Source organism: Pinus tabuliformis, chromosome 1_1 (genome assembly GCF_031772625.1).
Source record: "Pinus tabuliformis cultivar Carrire ecotype Pingquan chromosome 1_1, CPIR1, whole genome shotgun sequence".
Taxonomy (NCBI): Eukaryota; Viridiplantae; Streptophyta; class Pinopsida; order Pinales; family Pinaceae; genus Pinus; species Pinus tabuliformis.
This window is the reverse complement of record NC_142297.1, coordinates 407,893,152-407,910,136: the sequence shown is the minus strand read 5'-3', so window position 1 is coordinate 407,910,136 and position 16,985 is coordinate 407,893,152. Positions and strand designations below refer to the sequence as shown.

The following is a 16,985-nucleotide window of genomic DNA, read 5'->3' as shown; positions in this document are numbered from 1 at the left end:
TCAGTTCATTCAAACTTCTTTCCTTTTCACTGCAAAGTTGTAATACGATAGACAATCCATGAGAATTTCCTTATGAACTACCTATAATAACCCGCTAGTCCCATGAATGATCGAAACGCATCCACATTTCTAGGAGTTTCCCACTCCATGATAGCTCTAATATTTTTTAGGTCCACTTATATACCTTCTTTGGAAAGAACATGCCCCATGTAATGAAATTCTATCTGAAAGAAAATGCATTTACTAAGCTTGGAATAAAATTTATTCTATCTCAACAATTTTAACATTGTTGCTAGATGTTCTGCATGCTCTTCCTCAATCTTTAAATATATCATCAATGAATACTACCACAAGCTTGTCCAAATAAGGATGCAACACACTTTTCATCAACCACATGAAAGTAGTTGGAGCATTAGTAAGACAAAAAGGTACTACTAAAAACTCATAATTCCCATACTTGGTCCACAATGTGGTTTTGTATATGTACTCTTCTTTGATGCGTACCTGATGATATACTGATCTCAAGTCAATCTTTGAGAACAAAGTTTCCCCCTTCAAATGATAAAAGAAATCATCAATATGCAATAAGGGGTACCTGTTCTTGATAATTACCTTGTTCAATTGTATGTAATCAATGCACAACCTGAGAGTACCATCCTTCTTCTTCACAAAAAACACTAGTGCACCCCAAGGTGACACAATTGGCCTAATCTATCCCTTTTCAAACATTTCTTTAAGCTGCAACTTCAATTCCACCAACTCTAGAGTGCTCATCTCGTATGGTGCCTTAGATGTCGATTTTGTTCTTGACATCAACTCAATATAAAATTCCACTTCCCTATGAGGCAGAAACTTTGAAATCTCTATTTGAAATACATCTTGAAACTGGTAAAAAATCAGATACCTCTTCCAAACTTTAGTATCCTCAACATCCTTCCCTTTGTCACTTGAAATATGAACTGAAAACTAGAAACATCCTTTCCTACTACGGCGCTTTGCCTGCATATCTATCACGATTCTCACTAATGTAGGCTTCTTTTTACCACATAATATTCTCCTCTCTTCATCATCATCTAGGCATTCAAGAGCCTTATCCTAGAAATCTAACTTAGTTTTATGAATGTAAAACCAATCCATACCCAACATCATACTATATGATGCTAATGGAAGAACATTTAGATGCATTGATATAGACATACCGTTAAGCTCAAATGCCTAATATGTCACCCAATCATGAATTCTTTTCTTGGTACCTATAGCCAACTGCACCAAATAAGACTTTGCATGCACTTATTTATTCAAGGAACACTTATCCACCATGTCAAGCCTGATATAACTATAGTTAGTTCCAGGGTGAACCAAAATAGAAACAAATTAATCACAAATCTTACCTTCCATCTCGATAACAAATACCTGATGATTATGGTACATATTATCCAAAGTTGCATAAACTTGAGGAATAATCTTTCCAACATCCCCAACTTTCTATTCCCCTTTAGCACTGTAAATATGTGGTTTTCCACCCTAATGTTGTGGATAATATCTCATGCGATGATCCTTGCCACAAGTCCAACACTACAAAGGCTTTCGGTCATCACCCTTTTTCTTCTCCTCAGATTGAAATCCATGTCCTTTGTCAACTCTATTGAACTTCTTGTATGGCCTTTCATTCTCTTTTTTCCCTGCATCTTGAGGTATTCCTCACTTATTATCCCAATTTCCCCTAGTCTTGTCATTACCTTTCCAACTGTTCTTAGGCTTCAACTGCTCATAACAATGTTTTATCTTTTTTATTACTTCTTCCAATCTATGAGGCTCATCATACTCAATATAATCTTTAAATTCTAATTGAAATCCACTAAAGAATATTTGAACCTTTGTCTTCTCATCCTTAATGTAATAGCCCTAGATTTGAAGTTCATGTAATAAAGTTGATAAAGGAAAAATAAGAAGAAGGTCATGGGATACTTATTCCAAGCTTAACGTTGGAAAATTATCCTAGTGGACATAACTTGTTGTGTTTATGGCTAAGGGGAAATTGGAAAAGGAAATGGCAAAGGCTTTGAAAATGAAAAGAGGTATTTTTGGCACTTTATTTATGAAAATAAATGAAATTAGGAGAAAAGGGAGGTTAAAGGTCACAGTTTGCATGTGAGGAGGAAATTGAAGGAGAATTAAGGAAAATGAAGAAATTAGAGGCATCAGGAATAAAAAGACATCAGAGCATCAATTTATAGCCTATTGTCAGTTTAGTTTTGGAGTTAATTGAGAGAGGAGAAGAGAACCAAGAGGAGAAGGAAAAGAAAGCAAGCAAAGGAAGGACAAGAAAAGAAAGGATCAAGCAAGGAAAGGTTGGATCAAGCAGCTTCAACAGGAATACTTGCTGGTAACAGATTGCATGTATGATTTCCTAGTTGGTTTTGGCATGCATGGCATATGCATGTGTGTGTTTGGTTTCTTGTTGTCAGTGGCATGGACTTTGGTAGTGATTTTAGCCTTTCCTTTCCATTTTTGGATAGCCATGGTGTGACGGGATTATTTCTTGGTTGAGCTTTGGATTGATGGAAGGTTTTGGATCTGGGTGATGCGGTCTCAAGAAAATCCCAAGGGTTGGGGGTGGAGATGGTTTTCTCCAAGAAGCCATCAATAGGTGGGTGGAGACAGGAAAATTCTTCAAGGGATGGTGAAGGAATTCTGAGGCATCCAAACTCAGTTGGGTTTTGTAATCTCTAGGTCAGTTAGGTGAGATCATGGAATGACGAGGGTGGAGGTGGTTTAACCTCTCAATTCCCTTGGTTTTTTCTTAATTAGTTTATCCCATGAGATCCCACATTCATGCTTTGAATATGGTATGGGGGTGATTTGGCTTAGCCAAATATATGGTCAAGTGGTACATGGAAGTCCCTGACTTAGTAGGATTTTTCATATGGTTAATAAGAGCTAATTTTCTCTTTCTTTTGATGAGTAAATGTACTTGTTATTATGTGGCTCTTATCACATTTCCATTAATGAATTTCTGGCTAATGAATTCATGACGTAATTGGTATTATGACAACTATTATGAGAAGGCATTGGTCATTCTTGTTTAAACCCAAATAAATTTCATATCCCTATGTTTAATATATGCATTCATGACCTGTAAGCTGCATGTTTACCATGTGTTTGAAGGAATGTTAGTCCCGGTTGGGAGGGGTCAGTTCAAGTCCTAGTTCAAGTTTTGATTTATAAGCTTTGTTTTTATGTGACTCATCATTTATGGAAGTTTCACTGAGTCCTGGGAAGAAGTTAGAGTCCTAGCCCTAAAACATTGGCTCATAATTTGGGGTCGCTAACATAGAACTAACTAGAAAATTCGACAATCACTGGCAAGAAGGCCTATGGGAGTGATTGAGGCTCTAGGTCATTAAAAAAGAGAGTTATCCTAGGGGTTGGACACCTAGAGTGGTTGGGTTGCTCCTCGAGGTCCTGTAGCACCTAAGGGAAGTCAGTAAGGTCTTATGTTTTCAACTCCATTTCCTTAAGGTCATATAGGAGTTTGAGTCTTATCATAGTGACCCCCAGCTCATGTTTACCCTAGATAAGTTGGTGAAAGTAGGAAAATATGAGAGGAGGCGGTTACAGGGTGGTATCAGAGTGGGTTGCACTCTCTTTGGATAAAGTCTCATGGTGCCAAGGTTATGGTAATAATGCATGGGTTCATGGTATACAGTTAGTGTGGTCATGCATGATGTTGTTATGTCGATTTGATTATGATGATACATGCACATGCTAATGTGGATTGATCTTGCAGATGATATAAGCCTCCCCTGAACATCAATGAGGTATGGATTTCATTTTGGTATCTATTTGGTTTATCTAAAATGGTACACTTACAGAAGAGAATCAAATATGACGAGAAAAATGGTAGACTACATTTCCTGTGACTCTCCCTACAGATCAAATGGGAAGGAAGGATGAAAGTATTCTCCTAGTATAGTAGATACATTGAGGAGTTTGAGGGGAAAGATTAGAAGTTGCAAATGAGACAATGACATGTTGATTGAGGCTTAGGAAAGACTTACAAGGGCACATGAGAACCAAGTAGAATTCAATGTAGTGTTTCTTCAGAGTTTGTCAGAGTTGCAGAGATAGGGACAATTGAGGATCAATCAAGAACATGAATAAAAAACTAATGGAGCCTATGGTAGCAGGTCTCAGTCCGGACATAGGTTGGTTAGAGGGGATAAAGTTAGAGGCGGTAGATCATTGGATCCACTTGACAGGAGGACTAGTATGTATGGGAATCATTCTAGTTCCTCATCCAGGAGACATCATCACAGTCATCACCATCATCATCCTTATAGGAGGGGTGAGTACTTTCCTTAGATGTTCAAGAAATTCAAGCCTCCTGCATTTAATGGAGAGATGAAGAAGTCAGAAGATGCAGAGGCATGGTTACTTGCAATAAAGAAATTCTTTAGATTGCATAGCTACTTAGATAACATGAAAGCCAAGATAGCCACCTCCAGTATTAAAGGGAAAGGAAATATTTGATGGGAAGATTTGAAGAATCCCAAGGGTATTAAGGAAGAATACTTTATTTGGGATGAGTTCGAGAGACTCTTCAAGATGAAGTAGTTGTCAGAGAGGTACTATGATGATAGAGATAAGATATTTTATGAGTTGCAGATGGGTTCTATGAAAAATGAGGAGTACACTAGCAGGTTCTTGGAGTTGTTGAGGTATGTGCCTTACCTAAAGGATGAGAAGACTAAGATTTAAAGTTTTATCTGTGGATTTCCACCAGCATATAAAGACCATATTGAGTTTGATGAGCCTAGATCATTGGAGGAGGCCATTCATAAGTTGAAGCATTGTTATGAGCAGTCAAAGAACAAAGTTGAGCCTAAGCGCGATTTGAAGGGAAATGAGAAAGTTAAAGGGAAGTGGCCATCGAAGCGTGGGGAAGACCTCAGAATATAGTTGAGAAAGAAAATGTGGTTCCTTACAAGAATTTCAATGTAGTTGAGAAGGGATAGGGTTTGCATCCTAGAGAGTGACATAATAGAGGTGATGGTAGGAGACTATTGTAGTGTTGGATATGTGGCAAAGATCATCGCAAGAAGGATTGTCCATTGTACTAGGGTGGTAGGCTTGAGATCTATAGTGATCAGGAGGCGCAGGCTATTGGGTATGTTGGTCATAGAATTCCTCATAGTTTTGCATTTGTGGACAACAAATAAGAAGATCACAAGGCATCCCTTATTGAGATGGAAGGTAAGATATGTGGTTAAGTTTTTTTATTTTTTATTGATCTTGGATCTAATTATAATTATGTTAATCCTGACCTGTTGGACATGTGTGGATTGAGAAAATAGGTACATGCAAAGTCTTGGTTGGTGTAATTAGATACATGGACTAAGAATAGAGTTCATCACTGGGTAAGAGCTTGTGCATTTGAGTTGAATGGTATTCCTACAACAACACATCTGAATGTATTGTCATTGGGATCATATAGCATTCTTTTGGGTATGGAATGGTTGTACCTTCACATGACCAAAGTAGATTTCTATGACAAGGCCATTGACTGCTTGAATGATATTTGGGAAAAGAGAATCTTGAAAGGGAAGAATAAGCCTACATTAGTGAGGATGGTCATATCTATGCAAGCTAAACGCAGTTGCAGGAAACTTTGTGTGATGCTTGAAATTCATATTTCTAGTGACAAGGGAAAGGATGTTGAGGATGCAATAATCTTCAAGAGGTACCCTGTATTACAATAGTTTCAGAATGTGTTTATGGCAAAGATTCTAGAGTTTCCTCCTCACAGGGAAGTGGAATTTTCTATTGAGTTGGTACCAGGGGCAACACAAACATCAAAGGAACCTTACAGGATAAGCACTCTAGAGTTAGTGGAATTGAACTTGTAGTTGAAGGATATGATTAATAAGGGATACATTAGGAAAATTGTATTGCCTTGGAATGTACCAATATTTTTGATGAATAGTAAGGATGGTACTCTTAGGTTGTGCATTGATTACAGAAAAATGAACAAGGTGACAATCATGAACATGTATTCATTGTCAAGGATTGATGTTTATTTGACTAGTTGAAGGGAGCAACAATGTTCTTGAATATTGATATGAGATCAGGATACCATCAGGTATGCATCAATGAAGAAGATATCTACAAGACTACCTTTAGGAACATGTATGGATATTGTGCATTTTTTGTAGTTCCATTTAGTTTGACTAATGCTCCAACTACATTTTTGTGCTTGATGAATAGTGTGTTGTATCCTTATCTGGAAACGCTTGTTATTATATTCATTGATGACATTTTGATATATTCTAAGAATGAGGAAAAAAATGCCAAGAATTTAACAATAAGGTTGAGATTCTAAGAGTGCATCAGCTGTATGCTGAGCTTGGCAAGTGTAGTTTCTTTTAGATAGAGGTACATCACTTGGGACAGGTTGTCTCCAAGGAAGGCATAGAAGTAGATCCAAAAAAGATAAGGGCCATCATGGAGTGGGAAACTCCTAAGAATGTGGATGAAGTCAAATAATTCATGGCATCAACAAGTTACTACAGGGGGTTCATTAGGAAATTCAACGAATTGCATATCCTATTACATATTTGCAAAGAAAAGGTAAGAAATTTGAATGGACAGAGGAATGTGCAGCCAATTTTGAGTAGTTGAAATAGTTGTTGACAAACGCTCCAGTTCTTAAGATTGCAAATCCAGATAAATATTTTTGTGGTGTGTACATATTCTTGCAAAAGAGGACTTGGTGGAGTCCATTGAGGTGAAAACTCAACACCCCCATTTTTATCTTATTTATTTCAAATCATGGGGACCCTTTCCATTAATTTTGGTTAAATCGCCTTTTAATATTTTTAATATTTGTTTATGTGTCCTATATTTTTCTAGATTTTCATCTTCTTCAGATTCTTCTTTTAGTTTCTTCATTGCATTCGAATTTTCACAATCTTTTCATCAACTTTCATTTCATCTCATTTGGATGCATGGTTTGAAAATGGCATTTCTCTGAAGTTTGATAATTTTTACTACCAAGGCTAAAAAATGTATATTACGTTAATTGTTGTAAATCATTTGTAAATATTGATTTTTCATTAATTTTTACTAATTAATTCTTTTTTTCACTAACGTTATTACAAAATCACCGCAACCAAATTGTAGAACAATTAAAATTGTGTTATCAAATTTCGAAAGTTAATTCAAATTTCAATTTTAATAAAATTCTGAGATTCAAAATACTTTAATATCAAGTGGTTGTAGTTTTTAATGTTGGGACTTGAATTTACAAAGTGGCTGTAATTTTTTAGCGTGTCCCACTCTCCATGGACCTTATTACACACATCCCCCTAATTCCTTACTCCTTTTTTTTTTTTTTTTTAACAAAAACAGTTAGAGATTTTATTGCCAAAATAGGAGCGAGCTCCAATTACAAGTAGCAATAGCTTATGAAAACTATACTTAATTTCAAAATTACATCAAATACTTTGGTTGCTTTTGATTTCTATCTTGTTTTCTGAATACTGATCCATCTGGCACTGTTCTTGGTGTTTCTTTTGCTGGCTATTCTGTCAACATAATACTTGGCATTCTTGCAAGTGAATTTCTGGAGTCCTGATGTGTTCTCAAGGTGCCACAGTAATTCCTTACTCCTTACCGTGGCACCTCGAGACATTTTTTTATCGTAACATTCTTTTCTCTCACCTCCAAGATGGCTTACTCTTAGAAACTCCAATATTACTCACCACGGATGCCCGACGTCACTAGGACCACCTCCCTCTTTATCTCATGGACCTCAGCACCTTTTTAAACATCAAATCTTTTTCGTAATACTTCTGATATCTGATGGCTCCATTCCCTCGATCTCCCATATTTCACTTGGCCTCTAATATTCCGATATCCATTCTTCCCAAGGTTCTGATGATTCTACGTCACGCTTCCTGATACTCTTCATACATGAGACCTCAGGATTTTGGTCCTTTGTAACTTCATTTTAAAACCTTCGATATCACTTCATCTTCGATGTCCGATGTCCCTCATAGCTTTGAAGGGATTGGTTATAAAATGTTGATTTGTCTATTAAAGTTTGTATAAAGATTCCTTAACACATAGAGAATTCATTTCATATTAGTTATGTAATTGTGTGAATATAATATTATGATAATGTTAAATAATACATTTTCTTAATATAATTTTTAATCATTAAATTAAATTAACTTCTAATTAATATTTTTATTTTGTAAATAATTTAATTCATATGAAAATTATATTTGATTTTGTAATTCATTCAACATTTTTCTTAGTTTGTAATTTAATTTAATGTTTTTAAATAGAATGTATATAATGTATCTAAAAAATTGTGATTAATTACCCATTAATTAATTTTAATTGTATATTTAAATAGAATTAAAATATTAATTATAGTTTCTGAATTTTAACCCTGATCTAAATCCTGATCGAAATTGATATTGGTTTATTTACTTTTAAAAAGTGTTTGCATGTAATTAAATACCACCATTAAAAAGACATAGGAAGACATAGGAAGATTGAAAGGAAATTTCATAAAATAAACAAACCACAAGTGACAAAAACACCAGCACGTTGATAATGAATTTGACTATCTTCAATCCGATGTCTCCAGGCCCAGTCTTGAGTGGGTAGGCCTCTTTATTAAAATGATCAAATTCCTTTAAATAAAAATATGAGTTCCATCTTATCAAACTAATGGTACCAGTGCATTTAGAAGACCTCAAATCCACTATATCGATTGTTTTCATGCTCAAAACGGTCTTGGAATGGCTAAAATAAGGCAAAAACACTTTCAACCACAATATAAAATGAAATGAAACTACATATCAAACAACAAATGACCCTATGGATCAATGGCAGAGTGCCTTGGTTATAATGGTAGAGTTCCACAGTTCAATCTTCATTAATTGTGTTTTGTTTTGATTTAGTGGAGGTCGTTGTATTAAACTTGGCACATATTAAATTTTATAAGGTTTTATGGTGGGGTCAACGAACCCACCACCCCCACACCATATCCAAAATACAATGTATAACATTTATTTTGATGACCTAAGGCCTTTCCAAAATCTAATTCGGTGGAGGTTGTTATATTAAACTTGACACATATTAAATTTTATAACGTTTTGGTGGCAGGGTCAACGAACCCACCACCCCACACCATATCCAAAACACAATGTATAACATTAATTTGATGGCCTAAGGCCTTTCCAAAATCTGTGACTGCTCCATATTATTCTGCTGCAGTATCATATATCCAATCCTAAGGTTGGTGGGCCAACAAAACTAATGGGCTCTGCCAACCTTTCTCCCTACCTATGGTGCCAATATACCTTAAATAAAACATTTCCTCTATATAATAGGTAAAACCATTGGTGCAACGGAAAGGTTCATGATTTAAGTTGAGCAAGTCATGGGATTGAAGTAGGTTAGGTTTGTTGGTTGTTCCAAAAAAAAAATTGACTAGTCCTCTGAGGCCATGTTTCGCTCTCCGATAGGGCCACATGTCACCTCATGATTGGCCTAAAATCAACCAATGAGATTATGCCACTTGTCACAACTTGGAGGTGCCATGCATCAGTAGGAACCATGAGTCTGGAAATTTGACCTCCAGAACCCTATGTTGATTTTTGGCCTGTGTAGCCTTGAGCGTTGACTTTGACCTTTGACCTTTGACCTTTTGCACACTATGAACCCAAACTCTGACTTTGCATAACTTGTTCATATGAAGTCGGATTTTGGTCATTCAAGTTGCATTGGATTTAGAACGATGAAATTTACACAATGGAGCTAGTTTCATGTTTCACTCTTCGATATGGCCAGGTGTCACCTTATGATTGGCCTAAAATCAGCCAACGAGATTATGCCACTTGTCGCAACTTGGAGGTGCCATGCATTAGCCGGAACCATGAGTCTGGAACCTTGACCTCTAGAACCCTACATTGATTTTTGACCTGTGGAGCATTGAGCATTGACTTTGACTTTGACCTTTGACCTTTTGCACACTATAAACCCAAACTCTAACTTTGCATAATTTCTTCATATGAAGTTGGATTTTGGTCATTCAAGTTGCATTGGATTTAGAACAATGAAATTTACACAATGGAGCTAGTTTCAAAAGAATTTGACAAAATTGATGTTCAAGCATTTTCCATAATTTTGAGCCTATTTTGGATCCTCCAGATCACTCCTTCATCATTTCGATTATTCGGATCATTCCTCCCCACTAAGACCTTTGGGACCCCCAAAAGGTTGTATATATTATTTGAAGGTGAGGATAATGTCTCTCTACCTACCCGATGTCTTGGGGCCAACTTGTTCTGAATCTATACCACGTTACTCATCCACACAATCATTAGCACAACATAAAAACTGCGAAGCACACTGTTCCATTTTACATCCATGTTTTCTATTATAACCCACATAATGCTGAAAAGAAGCAAGCTGAATAACAACATTGAACATATTGACATAAATGAAACTGTACCCTACTGAATTTTCATAACTGGAACAAAACTCAACTTACCATGCAATGATACTTGTTGTACAATTTCATATTTCTTAAGCACATTTTTCTAATTTTTATGCTTAATTATCGTTGATGGTACAAACATAGTTTTACTTGCATAAGTTGACCTCTTTCACTGTTCCACTGTTTGAAAAGATTATGTTTCCTTTATATGATGGGATTGCACAACATATTCAATTCCCCTTTCAAACAAATGATATTGACTCTGTTCCATGTAGAAAATTGCCTTTTGATCATATAAATAAGGGCTACCTAAGACCATTCCACATGCATCTAACAGCACTACATCACATGTTACCTTATCCACAAATTGAGACGTGATTGCAAATTGTAAGATACATTGCTTAGTTACTGGAAATTTATGGTTTTTTCTCATCCCATTTAGTGTGTAAGGTCTATGATTCTTTTTAGTTTTTAATCCCAACTACTTAACCACTTCCTCAGAAATTAGATTAGCTTGAGACCCATTATCTAACAAACTGTCAATCTTAGTATGCTTCATAATGACCCTTATATGAAATAATTTTCGTTTTTCTATCTTGCATGAACTATCCAAATCATTGCCATCATAATATTTACCTACCAAACCTACTACAATTTGAGCCTCATCGTCTGATTCTGAACCTAAATATGTTGGCGTTATTGCTGCTGCAACGTTTTCCTTACCCTTCACTCCTTTAAACCACTTTGGTCTTTTGTTAGGGTGTAGTTTCTAACAATATTCTTCATCACGCCCCTCCTTCTTCCAATTCTTGCAAGAGAGCTTATCCTTTTCCATTGTAATGGAATTTGTCCTCTTGGATTTTCCCTTGCCTTTTCCCTCTTTTCTAGACATTGATTCTAATGATACACCAACTATATTTTTTCCTACTTCAATGTAAGTTTCTTGAACAACTACTTCATCTAGGTTAGTAGGACTAAACATGAATACAATATTAGAAATATATGCAGGTAATCCTCCGATATATTTCATTAAATTTTCTTGTGTATGTAAGGGAATATCAATCATTAATGTCTTCTTGCAAAATTCATTTGTGTATTCACGCACTGATTGTCATTTATTAACTTTAAGACTTTGCCATTTTATTAAGGCTTTGTCCTTATATCCCAACAGGTATAATTTCTTTCTAAGTGCAGAAACAAAATCACTCCATGATGGAAAAATCTTATCAATCTATTCAGTCCCATGTTGTAACTTACTTTGGCACCAGATGACTGCAGTGTCTTCTAGACGAAGTGAAGCCAATTGAATCTTGACCACAACATCAGAAATATGCTACACACTACAATACACCTCCATCTCTCTAATCCACCTATCAAGTTTCTAGGCATTGGTTTCAGCATTATACACGGGTAAGTCAAATTTCACATCCAATTTAAGCAAAGGTTTTGGATAAGATGATTAAGGTTGAACACCAAAAAGAGGAGAAAGGATCCTTTTTATCATCTTTAGTTTCTATATATTTACCTAAATTAGATGGTCTTTCATGTTTAGACTTTTCGGAATATGATGTCTCGGTTTCCTCATTTTTGGGTTTATTTTCCTCTTTCACCTTTTCAAAGTCATGGTACATCTCCTCAACCATGGCTCACAAGGTCATGAAAGCATACATAAAGCCTGCATCAGATCCAAAAGGATGATCACCTCTTCCTTCTTCAGCCATATTTTCTCCTTGAGTTATTCTTCTTCTCGAGCCAACTTTTGCATCTCCTTCAACAAGTTCCCCTTGACCATGCCTCAATTTTCTCCTCGTGATCATGCACACTTAAACCAAACTATCAATAACTTGCTCTGATACCAATTGATTTGAATCTCGATCGAAATTGATATTGGTTTATTAACTTTTAAAAAGTGTTTGCATGTAATTAAATACCACCATTAAAAAGAGCTTAATTTAAAAGGCATAGGAAACTTGAAAGGAAATTACAGCAAATAAACAAACCACAAGAGACAAAAACACTAGCACATTGATAGCGAAGTTTAGCTATCTTCAAAACCTATGTCTCTCGACTCAGTCTTAAGTGGGGAGGCCTCTTTATTAAAATCCTCAAATGCTTGTACATCAAAATATGAGTTGTAAATCATCAAACTAATGGCACCAGCGCTCTTAGAAGGCTTCAAAACCCCTATATCAACTGTTTCTATGCTCAAAATGACCTCTGAATGGATAAAAATAGCCAAAAACACTTTCGGCTATAAGATAAAAGGAAATGACACTGCAAGTCAAACAACAAATGAGCCTATGGCTCAATGGTGGAGTGCCTTGGTTATAATGGTGGAGGTCCATGCTTCAATCTTCATTAAGTGTGTTTTTTATTTTATTTTGCGAAGGTTGTTGTATTAAAATTGGCACATATTAAATTTTATAAAGACTTGGTGGTGGGGTCAACGGAAAATACAATGTATAACATTAATTTTATATCCTAATGACTTTCCAAAATTTGCGCCCACTCCAGTTATTCTACTGCAATGTTGTATATCCAATCCTAAGGTTGGTGGGCTGCCAACCTTTCCCCCCATCTATGATGCCAATATAACTTAAATAAGACATTTCCTCTATATAAAAGGTAAAACCATTGGTGCAATGGAAAGGCATGGGATTTAAGGTGAGCAAGTCATGGGACTGAATCCCATTATGTTTGCTGGTTGATCCAAACAAAATTTTGACTAGTCCTCTGAGGCCACGTGTCTCTCTTCGATAGGACATGTGTGACCTCATGATTGACCTAAAATCAACCAACAAGATTACGCCACTTGCCGCAACTTGGAGATGCCATGTGTCAGTCAAAACCATGAGCCTAGAACCATGACAGCTGGAGCCCTGCATTTACAGTTGACTTGTGGAACCTTGGACATTTAATTTGACCTTGACCTTTGAAGGTTTTCCCTGTTTGAACCCAAACTTTTAGTTTGCATAACTTCTTCATATGAAGTTGGATTTCGGTCATTCAAGTTGCATTGGGTTTAGAATGATGAAATGTATGCAATGGAGCTTGTTTCTAAAGATTTTTTTTTTCTTTTTTGGAGCATTTTCCTTCAAATAACTCCTTGATCATTTCGAATTATTCAGATAATTCCTAATCAAACCTAGGCAGGACATTTTCGAGAATTCATATTATTTTGGCATCTCATCTTTGGAGAGGCATATCTAGAGATTTACTCAACCAAATCAAGCCCACAATAGCTTGTTGGAAAGTTAAGACAAAGGAAGATAATATGGGTTCGTTAATTTTATAAAATATCATCATTTAATGACCCAAAAATTCAGCGGAAGGAAAAGTGATGAATTTGAATGAAAAATTAAATTTTTCTGTTAATTTGGGCAAAAGTTATTGGTTGTGGAAAAGTTGTTACTAATTCCTCTTTCAGCATTATTCAAAATTTAATTGGGGCCAACAGAAGCAATGACATATTGAATTTTGTTTGGACTTTAATTAATTTATATTACTTAACAATTTGTTGAGAATGTGTTTTTGTTTTCTATTTTGTTCATCAAATCTGTTTTAATTTCTGAATTTTAATTGATTGTGGCAGGAGAGCAGTTGAGGAGATGAGGAAGAAAATATTTTGATCAATAGAATTGCTCCATTAAGAGAGGAAATAAAATTTTGGTGAATCAAATTATTGGAGCAAATTTATTCTCTAAAAATTCTCTCATTTTAATTCTCTTTTGTTATTATAAATTAGCCTTTTGTTGAATGGAATGGGAGTTCTAGATCTAAAACATGGGGAGGAAATTCTCTACAAAGAGAGCATTTTTTTCACTATTGTAGGAAGCAATATTTTTGTAGAGAATTAGCTAGTTTAGACTATACTTACGGATATTAAAAGAGATGAATTTCATCTCTGGAAATTTCATACTATCATGAAATTTTCTAAGAATTTCATGTACTCAAAGGTTGTAATCAAATATTTAATTCTTGTACACTACTGTCCGAAATAGAGGTTGATTGGTGGCCTACATTTAATAAAAGTTGTGGCAATTATTGATCCAGATAAGTATGTTGTCTTTTGAAGTTTTTCACTATTTTAAATTCATTTAATTACTTGCTTGTCTTAATCATTTGAAATTTATATTTTAATGATGGATATAATTTCTATCAAATCTAATTATGAATTCAAATTGATAAAGAGAACATACTTGTTAACTATTTAGAAAATTCATGTTAAGTTTATCTTTATTTTAATAATTATTATATTATGAGAACTATTTCCTTAAGGCAATCATATCCTTTTAGTTTGAATTCATTTTATTTGAGTTTGGGTGTATGTGCACTAGAGATATGATGACAATTCATTAGATAGTTGAATGCATATATTTGCTTGAACTAGTAATAAGTCTTGGAGCTATTTCCTTGGCTTACTGACTTCATTGTTATTCCAAATTCAAAGCTGGTCCAGATCCCCTTTTTACCTTGCTCTTGGTTGATGGGGACTAATCCTTTTTTCAATAGAGATATATTTATGATTTACTTTTTGTTACTTAGAGTAAATTTTCATTTAGTTTTAATCATAACATGCTAGAAGTCCTATTACATAGAGATGAACTTAGAGTGGTTTGGCTGAGCCATTAATTCAGCTTAAGGATCACTTTCTTGCCTGAGCTCAGCAAGAGGGTTGATTTGTTATCTCTTCTCTATTGGAAACTAATAACACACTATAAGCCAGTAGAGATAGAGAGAAGGTAGTTGGACCTAGTTTAACTAGTTGAAACCACCATTCCAAATGGAAAGGGAACTGATTTAAGCTCCTAATCAGGTGGTCTCCCTTATAATGTTGACATGGTCATTTTTGACCATCAACATTTTTGGTGCTAGAAGAAGGGCCTGACGACTTGTTGTCTTTTGGAGTTTTTGTATTTTAAATTTTTTATTTAATCACAATGGCTTTTCTCAAACTTAAAATTTGGAGTTGTATCTTTGGATGCACATCCATCAATACTCCATCGGAAATAGTAAGACACTTGTGAAAGGTAAAATTTAACGGTAAGAGGAATTTTTTTGCATTTGATCATGCTCTACAGTTTATTAAAAAAATTCCAATTCTACTTTTCATGATATTGATGAAGGTATTTTATGCAGAAATTTTACTCTTATGTTCTTGGGAAAAGCTAGAAGATGGTGTTAATTTCTTCCAGTTGTAGTTGGGATAAATTTATCACAAAGTTCCTTTATTAATTCTACAATTATGATTATGAACATGTATGTGATGAATTTCAATATTTACGAAGGTTTGAAAATGAAACTTTCATATATTTCACTGTTAGATTTCGATTAAATTGTTTAAGATTCAAAGTTGAAGATAAATCTTCAGAGATTGAATTGATGGATTGGTTTAAATATGTTTTTTCTCTTCCTTGCATTCAAAATCCAAATGAGACAATTACAAGCTTTGATGAATCTTCTTCAATCTTTATTAACATAATTGATAATTCCAATATGGAGGTTCATATCAATCATGATCAAGTTTCCTCTAACATGTATGATCAATTCCTTCATTTAGTACACACCTCTTATAGCATTAATAATGATCACGATGTTCTCTCTCATGTTAATGAAACATAATCATAAATCTTGGAAGATTTTTATAATCAACTGCAAGAAGATGCCAACAAAAATTTGGAAGAGCTAGTTGCCATGAAATATGAAAATCAATCTTAAATTAATTCAGAAAATTAGTCATTAAATTAGGAAGCACAAGTAGAAATCAAGGATTACAATAATATGTAATCTTCTATAGAAATTTATGAATTCTTTCATGATGATCAAATTCTAAATTTAGGGAAGTCAAACAACGTTCTACAAGAAATCACAATTACCCAATTGAATGATCTATTCTGAAATTTATTATGAAGAAAACACACAAAAATATACAAACAAAGATAGTTTGAGATTCATTTCTTCAAATTCACATTTTTCCCTTTATCCTGATATTTTTTCTGATAGTGATTTATCTCCTTTTCACATTAATATTGTTTCGGAAAATAAAGAGGATGGTTTAAATGAAATTCCTATTATTTTTAATCATGATAGAGAGATAGTTGATCATTCTTCTAACATTGATAAACATGTGCTTAATATTCCTTCTTGACTTGATATATCATATGGGAATGAAGAGAATCCTAGTGAATGTCATGACATTATTTATGATTATTCTGACATTGAGTATGCTGATCTATCTTCTTCTCAAAATAATCCCCCTGGTCAAATTCTAATCACAAACAAAAATGAAGAACATTCTAACTCAGAAATTGTTCTAAATAGTTCTCATTTTCAAACAATGAATCATCTACATAATTTCATAATTCAAGAATCCATTCTAATTTATGATTCTTATGACAATCAAGTTTTCTCTCTTTTTCGTAATCCAGAATGGTTCTCTCTCCCACATGTTATTACTAATAATCATTCT

General features: G+C 34.6%; 1 protein-coding gene and 1 pseudogene across 1 annotated transcript in view; both read left to right on the top strand.

Annotated features, from left to right (window-relative positions):
• LOC149213409 (disease resistance protein Roq1-like) overlaps positions 1 to 14,512 on the top strand; it is a 349,663-nt gene extending 335,151 nt beyond the window's left edge. The window contains exon 3 of the mRNA XM_089390751.1: positions 14,109 to 14,512. The gene's annotated coding sequence lies outside the window, so the exon portion shown is untranslated. The remainder of the gene's footprint in view (positions 1 to 14,108) is intronic.
• LOC149213408 (putative methyltransferase PMT21) overlaps positions 1 to 16,985 on the top strand; it is a 141,487-nt pseudogene that overhangs the window by 7,980 nt on the left and 116,522 nt on the right.